The 18,982-nt window shown below is 40.2% G+C and overlaps 1 protein-coding gene across 3 annotated transcripts in view; it reads left to right on the top strand.

Moving 5' to 3' along the window:
• LOC136875107 (zinc finger protein ZFP2) overlaps positions 1 to 18,982 on the top strand; it is a 215,706-nt gene that overhangs the window by 170,669 nt on the left and 26,055 nt on the right. For 2 of the 3 annotated variants that reach the window (XR_011018340.1, XR_010860368.2), the window contains one exon: positions 2,549 to 3,059. The gene's annotated coding sequence lies outside the window, so the exon portion shown is untranslated. Of the gene's footprint in view, positions 1 to 2,548; positions 3,060 to 18,982 lie in introns of those variants that run through there. The other variant, XR_011018341.1, reaches the window with a different exon arrangement.

Here is an 18,982-nt window from a genome sequence, read left to right as displayed (position 1 = left end):
TCTCTTCCTCATTATCTCCCCTTACCCGAATATCACTTACTCCTAGCACATCCAGATGCATCCTCTTTGCTGACTCAGCCAGTTCTACCTTCTTGCTTCCATAAGCCCCATTAATATTGATAGCTCCCCATCGAATTCCATTTCGTTCGCCAAGTTGTTTCCAAGGAGTCCCTCGCCTGTCAAATGGGAGTGGGACTCCATTACTCCCATAGGTCCGAGGCTTGCTTAAAGTGTTCTGAGCTCGGTAAATTCATGAAGCAGGATGCTGCCCTACTTGCACATAGTCCAAGTGAGGATCTCTCCTCTAACGGGTTATGGACCACCGGTGAATTATATAGTCCTAGCCGCCTGAGCACAAGGAGGGCCAGGATTCAGAATATGTCCGAGATGCCCACTCCCATTCCATAGCAACTGGTATCCCGACTCTCAGGACCACTTACTAGGCCACTCAGCCGTTGCCCATGGTTCACGAACTAGGACGTGACTACAGTAACCCACAAACATGAACCTTTCTTAGAAAAAATGCTAGTTACTCTAATATCGAAGGTTTCCGGCGATGCAGGGTGGGAAATGTTAGGATTAGGAATTTAGCAGCCATGGCCTGAATTAAGGTACAGTCCCAGCATTTTCTGGTGTGAAAATGGGGAAACTACGGAAAACCATCTTAACGGCTGCCGACAGTGGGATTTGAACCCACCATCCTCCGAATGCAAGCGCATAGCCACGCGATATTAACCGCACGACAACTCGCTCGGTCATTTTTTAAATATGTATTTTTCTATCAGCTGAGAATTTTTTTTAATCGTCATGTTTTGTATAGTCTACCTGAGATGTACAGTAGCCCATATTTTGTATAGGCTACCCGGGATGTCCAGTAGCCCGCTGGTTTTCTGATTCAACATACTGTTATTGCGCCTGTCCACATATGATTGAAGTCTTGTGCAACGATGTGACATATGAACTGAGAGAATACTGAGCCGTTCTTCCCAATATAAAACAGGTACTTTTGAGTGGTCATGAGCATGACTCATAGTCATAGGGCAGGCTAGAGTCGAGTTTAATTGTCAAATGTCAACTAAGTTATAATACTAAGATTCATTAAACTAATAAATAGTATAACCTATTAGCCCACCTACTTACTAGCTACTTCAGAATTATGTTGTGACTAACTTTTTAACACTGCAAATAAATCCATCTATTATTTAAACCTCCCTGTAAGAAGAGGACAGTGAATGCAAGTGGGTATTATTTTCAAATGAGCTGAGCTCGAGAGTTCATTATAGCATACGATTCTTTCAGTGTAGCATGGGTCACTGTATGTCTCGCTGCAGTGAGCCGATAAGGAGCCGTGTGTATCTTGTGTCTCACTGAGCCGCGCTCGTTCACGATTCTTTCGATGCGCCATGATTCACTGTCTCGCTGCAGCGGAAGCTCGGCTCCCCATCAACACACAGTGAGTGCGCCACTCGGCACTGTCCACTGGGAGTAAGCTGAATCGTGTGCCGTGAGCTGGCCGTTCCTGTGAATCGATTCACTCGAACACTTCAGTGAATCGATACACTGCTTCGAATCATGCATTCAGTAGCCAACACTATTGGAAATCATTCTTTATGATTATATTATACACGTTTACAAAATTACTAACTGATTGGAAAGAAGGTAGTTCAGGTTTAGGAAATGTTATTCTGCTGTACTTCAACTTATAGGATTCAAGCAAGATAGAACAGATATTTTAGATTCAGAAGGTCAAATGGACTGTATCACAATTAACCTACCTAGGGCTTTTGATGGGGCAGATCATCGGAGAATACTGACAAAAATAAGTGCAGTTCAGGTGTATAAAATAGTGATTAAAGGGGTGGCTATATTTCTAGAAAATAGAATTAAGAGCATTAGAGTAGTTGAAGCTTTATTTGATCCTGTAATGATTATGTGAGTTTATTTAGCAGTTGTAAAGGAGAGGGCATTTATATCTTCTGCAAGGCCACAATTACAGTAGGATTACTTGATTAGAGAATTAGAAATAATGCACAGAAATCAGCTCCAGTTCTTGTGGGTGATATCTGACAAAAATTAGAGTAATGTGAGATTATTTCATATTACAGTGAGGTGTTTTGGGAATGAACGTATATAGGAAAATGGAAAGGAAGAATGAAGCAACAAGTCATGTCGTGTAGAATGATGGGAACAGGAGAATATGAATGTAAGAGGATAAAACATTTAGCTAGTCAGTGTAGAAATAAGACTCAAATGTAAGAGAAAAGGAAGCAAGGAATGGTATCGGGTAAGGACTTTGGAGACAGTCTTCGTCCTTTCATGTTTCTGCTAGTCTATTACTACGTCATCTAGTGCTATACTATCATGTGTTTCTTTTCATGTTCTTATCTCTCTTATCACTGGTCTGTTCCTTTCCATTCTTATATTTTTACATCAGGAGGTAAATCACTTACACTCTTAATGTGCCTACATGAAAATTATTTTCTCTGCTGTTTCTTGTTGATATTTTTCCTCACTTCTTTATTCTACTTCTCTTATTTTGTACTTGCAGCCCTCTGAAGACACAAAGGAGGAAATATTCATAGAACAACACACTGTTGGCCAGCTCGTGCCTTACATCAAAGAAGAAACAAAGTTCGTACACCACAAACCCTACTCAAAATGGAATAATTTGTACCTGTTCATTGTTGTGTTCAGTTGTGAATATTTTATCTCCATAAACTGCCATTGTCATCAGTTTAATCCTTTCTTTACAAGGTTACGTTTGTACTCTAATATATTACAAATATATTGGTTAAATAATCTAAAATATTCAGGAACTTGAAGATCATATTAATGTTCCTCGATGTAATTTTATAGAATATATATCCGGTAGATCTAGATATTTCTGAAGTGTATTTGTTTATAATACATTTGAACAATAATGAAAAATGTATTCTTTCTTTCACTGTCACTGCATCATTTTTTCATCATATTTTTGTCATCTGAACTGTCATCTGCAACTATTACCTCGAGATATTCTCAGAAATTTTGTACTTGTGTACCAACAGTGTCACACAGAGGAAGCCATGTTTATAGATTATAAACAAAATTTACAAATTAAAAATTGTTTAATTTTTATGGACATTGGAAACAATATATATATTTATTTCACGTTACATAATTTAGCTCTATTAATAAGCATTTTGATGGCTCCATTCACTAATATAATAACACAAAGAATATTGTCTTTTTAAAACTATTTATTTGGTTAGATTTCATTTCTTATGTTCTGTCCAGTTCTATTATGTATTCCTCCATTTGTGGATGCCAAAGCAGAAGGGTTGTACAAAGGGCACTGGGAAAGTTTTGCAGTGTGAGTGAACGCTTTAGACTTTTTCAGAATAATTTCCACCACACTCAATACACTCCTCCATACGTAGTAACCAGTCACTGAACCAACTCTGCCACTTTTCTTCCGTTACATTTTCACGCTCTTGATCCCATGCTGCCAGAAGCTCTTCGTCGGATGCAAGACGCCGCCCTTTCAGCTTCATCTTCACTTCTGGGAAATCTGCGAAGTCATATGGGACAAGATCAGGACTGTGTTGAGGGTGATCAACCCTGATCTGTCAAGAAAATCCATCGTTGCATTAGCACGTGTGCTGGAGCATTTTCGTGATGGAAGATCCAAGTGTTGAGCGGTGACTTTGGACAGAGCTGCTTGAGAGCTTCTATGACCTGAGGCAGAGAAGTCTCACTGTACCACTTCGCGGTAACTGTCCTTTGTGTTTCTAGCACAACCCGAGTCAGGATGCCCTGTTTAGTGAAGAATACTGCAATCATCCTTTTCTTCACTGACCTTGACTTTCGCACAGTCACAGTAGTACCGTCATCTTCAAACAGCCACACCTTGTTCTGGGATTTTGTTGGGACATTGTAATAATAAAGCCAAGTTTCATCACTTGTAACAATGCTAATAACGTTACGCAAAGTCCCATTCTCAAACTGTTTTAGCATTTTTCGGCATCATTTCACTGGATGTGCCCTTTGTTCTTCTGATAGTGGATGGGGCACCTAAAGGGAACAAACCTTTCTAACATGGAGATGGTCATGTAGAATTGAATGAATAGCTGGTGACGGCATGTGGAGGGTCTCTTCTAGCTGCTGATATGTCAACCGCCTCACTTGCTGCAACATTTTCCTCACAGCTTCAATGTTTACCTCAGTCACTGATTCAGACGGTCGCTCAGAAAGAGGATCGTCTTCAACCCAAATTTTCCCCTCTGGAACTCTTTGTACCAGCGGAAAATTGTTGTCCGATGTGGACAGTCTTTCCCCATCACAGGAGTCATTTCCTCCAGGCACTGGTCAACAGTTAATCCACGAGCAAAGTTGTAGCAGATAATTGCGCGATATTCACCTTTAGACCACACTGACATCTTAACATGCTTTCAGTCTGACTGCTGGGTAACATCTGGTGTGAAGGTTGCGCCTTGCTGTCGGTTTTCACCCCTCTTCATCCCTCACCACAACAGGGGTGTCCAGCCAACCATTTTTGCGTATTGCAATACTTTCCTAGTGTCCTCTGTAGAAATGATACATTCAGTGCAGTAGATCCACATCTTAGATATCATAGTTTTGAAGTAAAATGTTGATTTGAAGTTTGTTCCAGTGTTATTACGTTACTGGTAGATTGTTGCCATTTCCTACTTTTCATTTTAGTGCTCATTGTCAGTCAAGTGCTTGTACTGTGTTGATTGCAAACACATTTACACTATTATTATAATGATTATATAATTAGTATTAAGTAATCAAATGAGCAGCTACAAGAAAAGTTTTAAATTTGTTAAGGTGGCCTAAAAATTGCCACAATTCTTCACATAAGTAAATGTACTATCTCATAAATGTTCGTAATTCATAATGTGATGATATAATTTTATTTCAGAATTGTTATTATAAGAGTGATGTAACAGAGTAGAGCCACTATATATCCTGTTATCAAACTTTTAACACAGTAGTGTCCTCTTAACTGTGGGTGTGCCATTGGGCTATTTGCTACTTGCATTTTTGCTGTCACACCTTTGCTGGTTACTGCATAAAATGGTCTTTGATTGTCACTCCTGCGCTCCCTGGGATCTGATTGTATAAGCTCAGACTTGTACTCTCAGCCGTGGCCTTGTACCGGCAGGTTCTGCTATGGCTATTCATGGCCTAAGGTTTGACTTCAAACCACATTCATGATGGAAATGGTAAATTTTTCAAGGTTTATTTGTGTTTCTTTGCGTCTTCTCATCTCTTGTGTGGTGCATTGACTTGTTTCTACTGTACATTCACAAGTAATGGTAAGGCATATTCTCTTCAGTCCTCAGGACTGTCCAGTACCAGCTTTTATTTCTCTCATTCAAGGTTATGAATTTTTTTATTGGTTCTGTATTGAATTAAGAGGACATATAATTTAATTGACAAAGTTTTAATCCACCTACATATGCATTACAATTATGGTATAGTATTAAGTATTCTCTCATTAGTCATAGAAGAGCCCTGCACACAACTGGAGAAGGCTCTAATATATCAACTCTTCCTGATTAAAATTCTCCTGTTTCTTTGTAATTCTTGTGTAACAGGACACAGTAAGCTATCTTGTGTTATGACCACCAATATAAACATTGCTTATATAAATCATTGTTCCACGCTGCATATTTCTATTTTCGGATGGGGTTTAATTTTTCTTTCTTCTTCCTATAATGTATTGTGGAGGGGCACTCTCGAGCCAGGAAAGCAACAAGACTTTTGCATGTAATCATTTTTCTTGATATAGAAGGCAGAGGAGAGTTCATTGTCAAAGTAGCTTAGTCCGTTGAATATCATAAGACTTAGATGCTTCTGAAGGATCAAGTCGACAGGCTCTTACAGTACCTACAGCTTTTTTGACATCTCACATTTGTTGCTGTATTGTCCTGTCTCTTATTTAAGCAGTCTACAAATATCATGGAGCAACTTAAATGACTTCTTTCAAAATGTCTAAAATATTTTCCATTTTGATTTGGCACCAAGTTACATAAGAGCATGTTATGAAAATTAATACATTTCTTAATTACTGACTTGTGAAAAGACACGTGGCACTGAGCTAATATTTAGTACTCAGGTTACCTTCCAGTTGTGGAGAGAGACATATGGCCCTGAACTGACCACTTACAAGAGACCGCCTTGACCTCGAACATTCGGAACCACATGAAACCATGTTTAGCAAAACAAGCAATCATAAACAAAACAGTGGTGTGTGTCATTTCCATGAAATCTACCTCAAGTAAAATTTAAATAGAGAGAAACAAGGTACCGTAACAAGATATCAATACCATAGGAAGGAAATTATATATAATTTAATATCGTCAGTGTATCATTACATTTTCAATCAGCAGCGCCAAAAACTCTGTGCTTAAAGTACTTTTAATAGCGCAAAACACACACATACAGCAGTACCACACACCTGACAGTGCTTATATTAGTCCTCAAAGTGCAGAAGCGGGATTTCGATGAAGTGGTTAAAACAAAGTGGGAGAGAACAATGTACTAAAGCCACATTATCACATTCCAAATCACTTTCGCATTCACGCAGTCCGATATCAAAAGCCACACTGATGATGTTTGTATATCGCAGTGTGAAGTTTCACGATGATCATGTACATTCACCTTGTAGTCTTACAATATCAGGAGTTTATATTGCTGAAAGAAGTAACATCTTCAGCGCAACATCTTTGTTTGGAAAACTTGCATCTAGAAGGGTACGATAGGTATGGCCTGCCCAGGGATCACACAACAATAGGCCAAGGAATGAAGTTAGAAAATGTTTCATCTGTTCTTTAGTCATTTTTCCGCTTTTGCTTGCCTCCACATGAATGTTTCGTGGACTGGTTGTTGCAAGTCTCTTTAAAATATTTGTAGCGGAAGTGCCTCGTGTCTCTTGAAAACAGATGTACAACTTGTTTGCTAGTCTGCCTGCCACTGATAAAGCCACATCAATTGTGGGTAGAGCTATGTACCTGTAGTTTTCTCTCCTCTGTAGGACAGTGTTGATGCTGTAGACTGGAAGTGACTCTGGTCAGTGTTCCAAACATTACCTTTCTCCACACCTCCTCTGTTATAAACATGTTCACTTCTTCCACAAACTGTTGTGCCTTCTGACGTATAATATTATCGTCTTCTATGTCCTTACGTGTGACAAATGTGGTGATATGCCTGGGTGAAATGCCATATTCCGCCTTGAGATGGTCGATAAAGGAAATGGAAGCTTGGAAATTGACCAAGCCAACCATTTTAGCCCAAAATAGTGTCCACATCTGCAGCTGCCAATAGTGAACTGTAGATCCATACCTCCTTGCACCACCAAATTGTTATATTACATACCCTTTTATAGTTAGTAATTGCGACAGTCTGTTTCCTTTGAAACGAGCACCTGCTCCCCGGTTCCTAAGCATATAATTCAGAATTAATGTGCAATTTGATTTACTTCTGATGCACTTATAGCGCTTCATCAGTTTGCTATAGGAATTGAAGCCACGATTGTAATAGTCCTCATAGATGTTCTCTCATACGCTGTCATCAATATCTTTTAATACACTGTACTACGTCTTTTTGGGTAGAGAGGGTTCGTACCCACTTTGACATGACTGTCCCTGTTGCTCTGGAGATGACTGTCGTGTACTGCTTGAAGAGCCATCTTCAGGTTCAGGTGCCTCCTGTCCCTCATAATCCGTATATCTATCCAGTGTAACGTTGTGTATTTCTGTGTCATCGCCATTATATTTCTGAATGATTATGTTATATATCCGCGAACTCCATATCCTCGGCCCCGATGTCGTTTCCATATTCAGCATGTAGCAACTTCATCCCCAATATTTGAACAATGTGCGTACGATTAATTTTCTTCATGATATCCCTCACAGAACACAGTTTACACAGTAACTCACCTGCGAACACTCCAAGAGACAAATATGTACTGCAGCTATACCACTCAGGCAACTCGAGCACTTGTTAGTGCAGCTACACTATGCCACCGTCTGGTACCGCTAGCAGACAAGTGCGGAGTTTTGCATGGAAATGAAGCATATCACTGTTTTGTTTATGATTGCTTGTTATTCAAACATGGTCCCATGCAGTTCCGAGCGTTCAAGGTCAAAGGTGTAACTAGTTAGTGCTGAAGTTAGCTTCCACTTGTGGACAGGCACAATGTACTGAGCTAACCACCTAGTGCTGAAGTTAGCTTCCACTTGTGGACAGGCACAATGTACTGAGCTAACCGCTTAGTGCTGAAGTTAGCTTCCACTTGTGGACAGGCACAATGTACTGAGCTAATCACCTAGTGCTGAAGTTAGCTTCCACTTGTGGACAGGCACAATGTACTGAGCTAATCACCTAGTGCTGAAGTTAGCTTCCACTTGTGGACAGGCACAATGTACTGAGCTAATCACCTAGTACCGAAGTTAGCTTCCACTTGTGGACAGGCACAATGTACTGAGCTAATCAACTAGTGCTGAAGTTAGCTTCCACTTGTGGACAGGCACAATGTACTGAGCTAACCACCTAGTGCTGAAGTCAGGTTCCCCTTGTGGACAGGCACAATGTACTGAGCTGACCACTTAGTGCCAAAGTTAGCTTCCACTTGTGGACAGGCACAATGTACTGAGCTAACTGCTTAGTCCTGAAGTTAGCTTCCACTTGTGGACAGGCACAATGTACTGAGCTACCCGCTTAGTGCCAAAGTTAGCTTCTACTTGTGGACAGGCACAATGTACTGAGCTAATCACCTAGTGCTGAAGTTAGCTTCCACTTGTGGACAGGCACAATGTACTGAGCTAATCAACTAGTGCTGAAGTTAGCTTCCACTTGTGGACAGGCACAATGTACTGAGCTAACTGCTTAGTCCTGAAGTTAGGTTCCCCTTGTGGACAGGCACAATGTACTGAGCTGACCACTTAGTGCCAAAGTTAGCTTCCACTTGTGGACAGGCACAATGTACTGAGCTAACTGCGTAGTCCTGAAGTTAGCTTCCACTTGTGGACAGGCACAATGTACTGAGCTACCCGCTTAGTGCCAAAGTTAGCTTCTACTTGTGGACAGGCGCAATGTACTGAGCTAATCACCTAGTGCTGAAGTTAGCTTCCACTTGTGGACAGGCACAATATACTGAGCTAACCACTTAGTGCTGAAGTTAGCTTCCACTTGTGGACAGGCACAATGTACTGAGCTAATCACCTAGTGCTGAAGTTAGCTTCCACTTGTGGACAGGCACAATGTACTGAGCTAACCACTTAGTGCCAATGTTAGCTTCCACATGTGGACAGGCACAATGTACTGAGCTGACCACTTGGTGCTGAAGTTAGCTTCCACATGTGGACAGGCACAATGTACTGAGCTAACCGCTTAGTGCCAATGTTAGCTTCCACTTGTGGACAGGCACAATGTACTGAGCTAACCGCTTAGTGCCAATGTTAGCTTCCACTTGTGGACAGGCACAATGTACTGAGCTGACCACTTGGTGCTGAAGTTAGCTTCCACATGTGGACAGGCACAATGTACTGAGCTAACCACCTAGTGCTGAAGTTAGCTTCCACTTGTGGACAGGCACAATGTACTGAGCTAACCGCTTAGTGCCAAAGTTAGCTTCCACTTGTGGACAGGCACAATGTACTGAGCTAATCAACTAGTGCTGAAGTTAGCTTCCACTTGTGGACAGGCACAATGTACTGAGCTAACCGCTTAGTGCCAAAGTTAGCTTCCACTTGTGGACAGGCACAATGTACTGAGCTAACCGCTTAGTGCTGAAGTTAGCTTCCACTTGTGGACAGGCACAATGTACTGAGCTAACCTAATTATGTAAAAAGAATTGCCGCGAAGTATTTCACATTGTCGTTGGTGTGATATGCCACCAAACATATGGCATAAAAACCACCGTAGTATTTTTTGCCCCTTTTTGTCTTGTGGTGGCAGTATCTTCTGTGATGATCAAGTGGTCTAGCATTTCGAATCTAGAATGATATTTGTCCACACATCTTCTCCTAAATGTGCAACAACTACTTTGCTTCTGAGGAAGTCATGCATCCCACAGTGCCATATAAAAGCTGAGTCAATTGACAATCGCCACTGCATGTTACAATTTATTTTTGCCTTTGTGATCGACTTTTACCATCTGCTTGTTGTAAGCGATTCTACCCTTAACCCTCTACTGCATACTGTCGGCATTAGGCAACATATAACTTTTCACCTGTATACATGGATACAGATTTTGGACAGAGTTGATTTTATGGCACACCTTCAACTGTACAGCCAATTAAACACATATACCAGTGATGCCAAAACAAAGTTACTCCTTCCACCCCGTCAATATGCAACCATCGTTTATTTTACTTGGGCCCACCCCATCACATTACCACAGGCTTCAGGAGTACCTCTGTGAATTAAAGGTGTCTTAAAGGGGAAGAACATAATTCGTATATCACATTAAATCTGTTAATCACATCTTCATAAAAAATTTAAGGTGACAGTCAGAAAATTAATTCATTTTTTACCTCTTTTGGAGCCGACCTTGATAAAGGAAGAGCAGAATGTTTGTTCATTTCATTTTTAATTGATCATAATATCCCATTGGCTGCTGCTGATCATGCTGGTTCTCTGTTTGGGAAAATGTCTCCGGGTTCAGAAATTGCAGAAAAATATGGCTGTGGTCGTGCAAAATCCACACACATTTCAAAAGATTCAAGAAGTGAACTCGGTGGTTACATGCAACGTGATCCATTTCCCTTAGCTTAAGATAGGAACAATAACTTTGCTCTATTGTCATCACCTGTTTTGTGGCAAAGCAGGAAAGGGTAGTTACTTCAGTGTTGTCTGTCTCAGCCTTTGGTGGGTGATTGAAGGGGATGTAATATTTGTAATTTGGTTATTTTACAGTTAGTGTGTTACAAAACACCAAATCAAAATTGCATAGTTTTAAGGGTAGCACAGTCATCTGTCTTCGTACTGGGTTGCTTATGCCATTTGATTAACTTGGCTGCAAGAAAGTTGCAAGCAGTTTGCCTCTTAAAGTTCATAGTCGACATCTTCTATTACAGTATTTAGAAAAGAGTAGTAAGAGGAAGGAACACCTTAAGAAATTCCAAGAGCTTCACAGCAAGGAAACGTAGAAGAGACTGAAACAAGATGGCTATCATTAGGAAAGTGTCTGCAAAGGCTCTTAGAGCAACGCGATCCACCACTTGGTTTCCTTCAAGATTAGGTGCTTGTTAATACTCAGTGTGCATGAACTACTAGCTTAAAATAATTTACGATCCCATAAGCTGAGCCTAGTAGTTCCAAAGACCATGAAAAGAAGAAAACTATTGGGTCGTCAGTATTGGTCGCTCCCAAAAATTTGCATGTGTCTCAAAATGTGAGGCTCCTTGCTAAAGAGCAAGGACATTATTCAAAATCATGAAAAAATTATTTTATGGTTCTGTCACCAGGCCTATATAAGGCATACTGTGCCTTCCTCTATGCTGGCATTCTAAGATTGGAGAATTTCAATTCTGCACTTTAGAGTGCCTCTCCTCACATTCATAAACTACTAGAACTAATGAAAAATCTGTAACCAAATTGATCAAAAACTCCCTTTTATTAAAAGTCCCATACCATTCTGTAGAAAAACAGAGAGACAGTGATGAGCTAGTCATTGGTGTTGAGAGAATGGTCTTGTTGAAGGAACTTAATGGATAGAGGTAGATCAACATTCTTTTCATCTACCAGGGGCCACTTCTGCACGGCATGTGAGTATATTGTTAACAAGTTCCCTCTCAATGATGAAATACTGAAACATGCAAAGGGTGCAGATGTTTCAGAAATTGAAGATGCCCAGTTTTCTTCTGTACAATTCTTTATAGAAAGATTTCCATCATTGCTGCCGAGGAAGGAGAGTGAGTCTGTTGAGAATGCAGTGAATGTGCTTTGGAACCAACTTGTAGCTCTTCAGATTGATGACTGTTCTACTCTTGAGAGTGAGAATCTGATAGATGACATCTATTGTGCATGCTTGATGAACTTTCGGTGTTCCTAAGTGTGATAGGATATCCAGGCTTCTGACTATTGCACAGCAATGCTGAGTGTGAACGTGTGATCAGCCTTTTGAAAAAGAACCAAACTCAATTTAGGTACTCAACGTCAATTGATATTGTGGATTTGATTTCTGTTTTGAAAACCGGAAATACTGTTACATGTTACTCAAGTAGTTTTCTTCCAGAATTTCTTAAGAAAGCAAAGAAAGCAACTCATCTCCATCTGTCCTCTCCAACTTGTGATGAATAATAGCCTGCATACTGTGAACTTGAGAGAATTTTGTAAATCATTATAGGCCTTTCAGCATTCAGTCTGCAGTTTGCAAGGCTGGCATTAAATTCTGTAGAATTTCTTAGCTACTGACATCAATTTAGTCCTCAAAGGGCTAATTTTCATACCATACTCATTGCACCTATTTTCAATTTCCAAGATATTAGACTGCAGGCTTTAGGCACAATCTGCTGTTAAGACCAAGTCGTCTGCATAGGCCAGACTGCTTACTATATTCCACCTAATTGAATCTCTCCCTGCCATTTTATACCTTTCAGTAGATGATCCATGGAAACTATGAACAACAAAGGTGAAAGATTACAGCCTTGTGTAACCACTGTGCGTACCCTGAACCAAGAACTCATTCTACCTTAAATTCTCACTGCAGCCAGTTGTCAACATAAAAGCCTTTGATTGATTTCAATAATCAACACTTAATCCCATAGACCCCTAGTATAGTGAACATCTCTTCCCTTGGTACTGTACCCGATCCTGTCCATGTACCTAAGGCCTAGCTCAACGGAGTACCTTCTGGTTTGTCCGGCAAAAGATAAAATGAGTTCAAAATTATATCCAAAGTAAATATACACACCAAAGAAGACAGGTCTACGACATACATGTTATTTAAATGAGAAGCTTGGGTTAAAGATCACACAAAAACTTTAATTATGAAAATGCATGAGAAAATTACGTCAACGTACAAACTTTACAAGGATTTGCACAAATATAACACGGCATCACAAAGCATGACCCTTCGATGTGACTCAAAGTGACAGTCCTTACAAGTGGTGAATCAGCTGACTCATATGCCTGTTCAGATTTATATTAGTTGAATTCGATCCGCAAGTGGCGTAAAGCCTTAAGGAAGTTATATAAAGAAAACGCACGTAAACAAGACACCACTCGCATTGTAACGCCCAAATATTTACATGAATGAAACCCGAATACATCGGTAAACATAATGCAGTCTTGGGACTGACGGCACTAACCCACAAAAACACAGAAGCTAAATACGGACGGCCCGTGTGGAAATGTGAAATGAGAACTTCCACCCCGGCAAAACAGCCCGTACTGTCTCCCATAAGTTAACTCAACGCTGAATGCACAATACGATAACATCACAAAAACAAACATACACTTCAATATCACAGATATCTGAAAGGGAATACATGTGAATATACACTTAAATAAGAATTGGCACGTTCCTCAGTCGTCCTCCAGGATATCCGACTGTGCGCACACACACCCCCTCGGCGTGTCTCTGTAGTAACCACAACAAAGTCTCAGCTGGCGGGCGCAAATGAATGACGAAGGTGTGAGTGATCAGCTGTCGGAACCTTCCCTCTGCTTTGGGATCTGCCCGGCCGCACTTTGCACTTTATTGCCGTACAATCCGACTTTCATGGCTGCTGAATAACCTCGACTTGCTGGTCACAGGCAGAAGCAAATTACATTAAAGACATTTTCCTCGGAAAGTATCCTTTTCGCTAATACCAGCTCCTTATTTCATGTTTTCTCATTAGCACTCGCGGCCAACACAGCGCTTTCGGCTTTCACAACAACAGTATGCCGGTTCATAACTTGGCCACATCATGGCTTTTCACCTCGTTGCCTCGCAACTCAATATCTGTATCTCATCGGCAGTGCTAACATAACATGACGCATCCTGGCCATCGAAATATGTCCCTACCAATCACATCTCATATCCCTAGCTACGGTTCGGTTCCTCGCTTAATAGTATAGAAGATCTTGCTGCAACGGTGGTAAATAGTTCAATACACTCTGCTCCAAGTACCAGCTGTAAAGACATGCAACACAACCCTTCCTATCCTTAACTGCCTCCTGTTCTGGCTTCATACCCTGCACACATTAAAATGATCATGACTTCGGTATAATCTTGCACCAGAACGCGTTGCCATAGGAATATTGTAAACAGACACGATAACTGACTAAACTACCGTTCCCTTTAACCAGTAATAAACAAAGCTAAGCATAATATATAGAAATGGATTGTCAGCCCCAAGTACTAATGAATTGATGAAGAAAAATCATATATGCGTAAGGCATGAATGTAGAGCAAACTAACATGCATATTTATGAATTAACTTAATATAAGTTAGGGCTCAATCCCAACGATCTTATTTAGCAGGCAAGAAAATGTACATCAAACTCAACCAACTTGTGCTTCATCGCTTCCGGCTCGATGGCCGGGACTCCTGCTTCGCCTAGCCCATCATATTGCTGGAGACGTCTGGTCTTCAATCCCCAGGACGGTCTTGCGCTAATACAGGAAGTTCTTTTGTCTTGAACATAGATAAACAGGTACACGAACACAGTGATATAATCTGCCTATTATGCACTGATCATTACGAGATTGTTATACGCGGTCTCACATCTCTCGTAGTACTCACATTAATTAGAGACATTCGATTATAATTTAGTCTATTAAGACAATAATTTATGCGCGAACCGCACTTGAATTCCATTAACACGGCTTCCCTTATGTCTCCACCTATCATTGTTTCTCGGATGAGCTTCTAACAATCTATTAATTAATGTCACTATTAACGAATCACAGTCTAATTTCTGCGTGAATGGATCATATCTATGTTCATCTTGAAAGCATGAAGACCGTTCGCGCGGCACACAATGGAAGGTACTGATCAACTTCAACCAACAATGGCAAGTAACTGCAGCAGACTCGGGGTGAGGTTCGCGGCTCTCTACTCTTTATCCTGGCTCATGGATTCCGTTAGGTTCGTTTGAATCTTCTTTGTAGTATCACCGTTGCCTCTTCAACCGCAGCTTCGTTTGAATTCCGCATGATATCGAGGTGATATTATATCAAAATCCTGAATTACCACCATGCAGCATCTGGTCAGATAGGCATGAACTATTGCTCCTGTTAACAAAGAGAGTAGAACAAATGACAGTCTGTCGGTCCTGGGCCTCTGCTATTTCCGTGCGCAACTTTGGTAGTCTCTCTTCTACGTCACTGCTGTCGAAGCTCTCTGTCACATCACCTGTTTAACTAGCCTGGTTCAAAGGTTTGAACTTCACGTTCACCAACGACATCGAAACTACACAGCCGATATCCTCCTTATGCTTGGGCGGCTGCACTCAAATCACGTCCACTTTCCTCTTAGCGCTCCCCTCAAATTACTGGACCATTGAGGCAATTAATGAAACTGAATATAAATTATATTGCCTTATAATATGCAGATTTACTGGGCCGTAGGTAGGGGTACGATACATCACTCTGTAATAAGCTTTCACTAGATCTACAGAACATAAACACAACTGTCTATTCCTCTCGTAGATTCTTCGGTGACCTGGCGCATACTGAAAATCTGATCCTGGTAGCCCCTGTGTGGTTGAAACCACATTGGTTTTCATCCTATTTCCTCTCAAACTCTTATCGCACCCTCCCTTCCTATATGCCAGTGAATACTGTGTCTGGTATACTAATCAATGAGATACTGAACCCGTGAACTTACCGTTCTATCGTTGGCCGCTGCTTCATTGACCAGACGATAGGGTTCAGAGGAGAGCATAGCTACTTCAAGTGAGGAGCAAAACTATGCTTGCATATATATTTATTAAATGTAAATCACGATTATTTATTTAAAAGGGCAAGAAAAGTGAAGAAAAATTTTCACAACATGTTTTATCGCAGTCACAATGTATAAGATGAGTTGTAAAGTTTTATTGAAATTGTTCATTATTGTCTTTCAAGAAATGTAAACGTAGTGTAAAATTCGTGCACCACAAAAACCAGAAAACGAGAATAAGACCTGAACATCGGGCACCATTGATCCAAACGATAACTGAGAGTTAATCCACGCGATCCTTGGAAAATCTGACCTTCAACAAGTAGAATTCCAGTTTTACATTTAATTAAAGATATCCACCAGTCCACTCTCTTGTCGGATATTGGAACACCTCCCCCTCCGAATGGATCCTTAATCGAACCAAGTTGACTATTAGTTGCTTTGGATAGGTTGTGAAATATTACTTGAAAGCATGTTGTTCATTGCAAGTTGACGGCAATTGTCACAATCAAAAATAAAATGAAATTCCACCTTGTATTGTCATGTCGTGTAAGTTACAGAGGAATTCCGATGCTGGATATGTATCACCCCAAACAGATAATCAGAAGGAACCAACAACACTTGATCCGATGGACCTTACGTTACATCGTTCTGAAGGAACAAAACTGTGGAATAGGGAAAGCATAAATTCATTTTGCATTCAGAAGAAATGCCAAACACTGAAGTTAAGGAAAAGTTCCTACTAAACCAGCTTTCAGGTTATGAAACAGTTATGTCATTAAATTAATTAAATACAAGCCCACAATATAAAACAAAATATCTCCAATTTTCTATAACTACGACTGAAGTTACGCACCTGTCTACCTACAAGTGTCCCATTAAATCAAAGTACAAGTGATCGGTAGATCAACGTCTCACACACATAACGTGAATAACGAAAAATGAAAATAAAATAAACTAACAGCTGACGAATCGAAATCGCATTCGTAGTGTAAATCGCGCACAAATGAACTAAGTGTCAACACACGCACTATCATAATATACCGGACACCCGAGCAATAAATCTTAAAGACAAGCAAATAGAAAACGATAGTTCATCGAACTTGAACATACGCGGCTAAGCAGTCTCCATTAGCCCGGTTTTCACGTGGGACATCCCTTAGATTCATGCCGCTACTGATGGGAACACCTCCTGGCTAGTAAGAATAATTCCGAAACCTGGTAATATCTTTCACTACTGCAAACACGAACATCGTTGAAACCGATTCGCAAAAATGCCTAACCTATGACATGACTATGTAGAGACGGTGACCTAATCCTGCCTTTGAGCCAACGTTACAGTGTCTACTCATCCATAAGCTATATAATACACGCGGCATACTAAATCTGTCGTTCAGTCAACGTTATGGTATTTACACATCATTCATACTGCCAGGCGAAATCGAAACTTTTAACACAACGTCCGCATATTCATGTCTGATCCTCGTTGAAACTCTAATAGATGAAGTAAAAATCGCTACAAAAATGAACTCATACTTGGAAATATTACTGTGTCTATTTCGTACAATAAAGCGTGAAATCGAAATTAAACTACATGTCGAAAGAGTTTAATCTCTTTTTCAACACAATCCCAATACATGCAGTGAAGTTTTCTAAATAAAAATAAAATTGACTCTCGTCTGATATTACGTAATATCACTGAAAACAGTAATCACCACCATCTGTATATTATCGGCAAGATCGAGTGTGAGGCTCCGACTGACCTGCATTGTCAACACTCCCAACTAGTACCACCGTGAATTGCCGAGTGAAGTAACGACCCATTGATCTACGCAAGCTAAACTGTCATTCTAATAAAATTTGTTTTTCACACCCGCAATGTTTTCAGTCAGTGATATTTTCGTCTCATAAAGATACAGAATATAATTCAATTTACAATAATCAACTATTATCTTGACCGTTTGTCGGAATGTAGTTTGTTCGTGATGTCGGCTATCGCAAAATGCACTTCATAGGTATCTAGTAGAACCGTCACTTAAACTTAATTGTCGTTACCTACGGTCTTACATGAAATAGTAATCATGGGAGAACGTCAACTTCTACTTAAAATAGGCGTTACAACGCGCTCACTTGGATTTGACAACCTTTGTATTCATCTATCGTTGCGAATTGCTACGGGACATCGTTCCTCTTATACAACCTGTCTCAGAAATATTGCACCTCAATCTATACAACATGTCACAAAAATTCCTTTCCGTCGAAATACAAGACCTTTTATCCTCTGCATCCTGTTTATTCTACATCACTCATAAAATATTGGCTTACTCTGCCTTTAACATCTTCCTAACTATTCTCATAATATTTCATTTCCATTACAATCCATTTCCTTCTTGCTTGAAACTTTTTTAAATACATGAGATCATATGATCACACAACTTTATAATGATCTCACTATTAACTTCTGGAAATTTTTCCTGACCTCAAGAGCAAAATAGCACACGGTGATTTTCTGTACCACAAATACACGGTGTCACAAAATTTAAGTTTCCCAGAAATGCCGACTTGTGATTTTCTTCACTGGATTTCGATATAAACCACAAATGGCGCTGGACGTTACTGCTGGACACATACTTTATTATCCTGACATGTTTATTATTATACAGCTTTTCACGAGAGTTTAATCCTTGCCTATGCACGAGCACATGGAGAAGCAACACTCGACTGTATGTGAGCTCGAAGGAAATTAGTACGTCGCATTAATTTTATTTTATTTTAGTTTATTACATTTAGAGAGTTTGGAAGAGTACGTAATCAAATGGTTTTCATATATACCGGTATTTATATGGTTCTCTTTTAATAAAATAATGATTAAATAACGAGAAATGAAGGCACAAGGCGTGGTGTAATGCAGGAAGTGAGGGAAAGTCCCAAGCTGTGCAGTGTGGAGATAAGGTGTTGTATCCTTCAGCAGCTTCAGTGTCAGTATTCATAGTGGGAGAAATGGAGCAAGAGGAGCACAAAAGAGGAAAACCATTCAGAAGTGACCATTGGCAGAGCATTGTGAATGAGTTCAATAAACTAAGTGAACAGAATCCAGG

This window comes from Anabrus simplex, chromosome 5, assembly GCF_040414725.1.
Source record: "Anabrus simplex isolate iqAnaSimp1 chromosome 5, ASM4041472v1, whole genome shotgun sequence".
NCBI lineage: Eukaryota > Metazoa > Arthropoda > Insecta > Orthoptera > Tettigoniidae > Anabrus > Anabrus simplex.
The sequence above is the reverse complement of the archived record's forward strand: the minus strand, read 5'-3'. Positions and strand labels throughout refer to the sequence as shown.